The 2,956-nt window shown below is 31.3% G+C and overlaps 1 pseudogene; it reads right to left on the bottom strand.

The window, feature by feature from the left end:
• Nucleotides 1-1,796: 1,796 nt before the first annotated feature.
• LOC110226738 lies at nucleotides 1,797-2,598 on the bottom strand (annotated as a pseudogene).
• Between the last annotated feature and the right edge of the window lie 358 nt (nucleotides 2,599-2,956).

Raw genomic sequence — 2,956 nt, 5'->3', positions numbered from 1 at the left:
AAATGCAAAATTTTCACAACTCACAAAGCAAACCAACGACTTCTCATATCTTTACGTTTTTGGTAATTTAAGAACTTAACCGCTACACCAACTCATCGTCGGTATCTAAAAAATAATTTATAATGGCATATGTTTCCTTTAAAAGACTTAAACAACCCAAATGTTCATTTAAAAAAAAAACAACAACAACAACCCAAATGAATCAATGTACGTTCCTTTGAGCTAGCTAAAAAAAAAATCAGTACAAAACACTTACGGTTTTATATCTTACAACTTTCACTTGCCCTTAATTAGTTTCTCAAAGTAGACATTTGGATTTGTATACAATCGTTTTGCTAAGTCAACTAGTCATTGTTTTTTAATTGTTACTTTTGGTCACCACTTTAATTATTGAAGATGGACTACGAGTCTTTAATATTGACGCAAACACTCGTATAATTTAATTGTAAACCACACAAAGTATCTTATTCACAACTCGAATAATAACAATCTTGTACATCTCCTTAGAGAACGTGCTGCATAAAAATTGAAACCAACGTAGTAACTAACTAACAAAATTCTAATATATACTATTCGACTTAAATACTTTTTTGTTGTTGTTTAAATTAGGTATGACTTATGAGTTATGAGATGAGATCGAAGAGGAAGAAGTGGAACACAAAGCACGTGGGTACACACAATGTGAATCTCAATGGGAACCTCAATTTTTTTGGTTATCATTGCCAATTCTATCACGCTTTAAATTTTTGCTACATCTCTCTTTTACTTACTTTTTTGTATTTTTTCTTCTTCCACTTACTTTTCTCGTTTTTATATACATTTTGAAAGAGATATAACGAATATTAATTAAACGAATATTAATTAATTTTGTTTCTATCGTTAAAATCTCATCCGCAATATGGAACTCGGACGTAATTGGCTCTTGAAATATCATTTTCAATGTGTTATTAATAAGACGACATATATATAGTGTAAAACTTTAAATACATATCAGAAACACAAAGAGAATATCTGATCATCATGGTTGAAATGAAAAGAACAAAAAAAAACATATATATATATTAGTTACATAATTACATATTAGCAAACGAAAAAAGAGTTTTGCTCACGCACATTACGACAGAGAGACAATGACATAAAGAATATGGATTTTGCATACTAATTTGACCATTGAAAAGCTAAGCACTATATGATCTTACACAAAAGTAAATATGTATGAAATGTATATTATTATTCTGTGATGAATACTTAAACATACGAATTTTTTTCTTACAAAAATATCATTGTTTAAGTATAACATGATTAACAATGTGTACATTTCTGAATAAACGAGTTAGACTTCTTTGTGGATAAAATATGAATTTGTAATTGTTGACAAAAAAATGAATTTTGTAACTAAGAAATAAATATATTAATATTTCTAGGCCATTTTCATTATTTCGTCCTTTTTGTAAGAACCCATATTTGTTTTTTCATTAGCCAAATTTGTTTTTAGCATGTGACAATCTTAACGTTGAATGGACTCCCATGTGGGAGGGCATAATCTTTCACTTCTTATGGTTGAAATTTTTCCGTTCTTGTGTGAAGAAATGACTAATAGTATTTTTTGAACTTGATTTTCATATCTTTTTACAAGAAAACTTCTATAAATTGCTGTCTAAAATAAATAGATAAAACTTCTATAAAATAAACAATTCCTTAAATTAATTGTGTTATTTTATTTTTTTCAGTCATTTTAGCTCTGTCTCACTGTGGAACGATTTAATAACTTGGAAATCTATAGAACACAACATACATGAAAAAAGTCAAATGCATATTGAGAATCTGAACAAGTTAGGCGCAACAACAAAACAGAGGCCAAACTAACATTTTTGGTGTTGTTGTTGCTTAAGCTAAAAAACTAGAACCACTACAATGTTGTTCTTTTCTAAGATGAAGGTAGATAAATCTTCAAACCGGAAAAGTATTTTTGAATAAGATGAGTCCAGTTGTGGATAAGGAAGAGGATAAGCTGAGGTTGTCAGAGATTATTTGGATTTTGCAATTGGTTGAAGCTACTCTAGGAAGCATCTTAAGTTGCTTGGAAACTTCAATTACATCTTCATCACGTGGTGTATTGTAGTACAATATCATTTGTTCGAGTTTCGGCATTGTCTCCAAGAAGTATTCGACCGGCTCCATCTGCATCTCCTTGTAATCACAAATTTCACCAAACTTCAATATCTTTATAACCTTCACCGGACTTGATGATAAGCAAGTGGGACTTTCCGCTGAAGATTTGCATAGGCACCCGTCGACATCCACACACTTAATTGTACTTTTTTATTGAATCCCTGAATCATAAAGGTAACAACTTTCAAAATCGAATTGTCTTAGAAAGTTTGTTTAGTAGTAGTAGAGGATCTATGTTGGTACTTCGAAGACAAGGGTTTCTAGATTTGGATAGTTCTTGAGTAGAGTCGGCAATGATTCCCATCCTACTTTCCAGTGAGTCTTAATAGTTAAATGAATCAGGTTGTTGAATACCGGTATTGATTCACAGCAATAAGTAAGTACCTGAAGCAAGAACAAATCAACTAGATCACCATTATAAGTATGGAATCACTAACTCAAAAAAATCATTACAATAATATACGGCGAGAGTCATGGCAGATAAGTGAAGGATCTGGACATTGCATACTCCCATAAGAAAATCTGTTGCATTGACAACCAAATCTCCATAGCTTGCATGTGAACTCTGATCAAATGTCAAATGAAACACTATCTAGTTTATGATCATCGTGTAGTCCTAGTAGCCTTAGTCTTTTAAGGGTTTTGGAAGATACAGAGCAGTTCCAAGAATAAGAGTAGACATTAATCAGAACTAATTCCTCAAGGACATGACAACCAGAAATAAGGTTGTCAATGCAATCATCAGCTTTTTCAGACACTATCACACTAACATAACAGAATCAAG

This window comes from Arabidopsis lyrata (genome assembly GCF_000004255.2).
Source record: "Arabidopsis lyrata subsp. lyrata unplaced genomic scaffold ARALYscaffold_37, whole genome shotgun sequence".
Lineage (NCBI taxonomy): Eukaryota > Viridiplantae > Streptophyta > Magnoliopsida > Brassicales > Brassicaceae > Arabidopsis > Arabidopsis lyrata.
The sequence above is the reverse complement of the archived record's forward strand: the minus strand, read 5'-3'. Positions and strand labels throughout refer to the sequence as shown.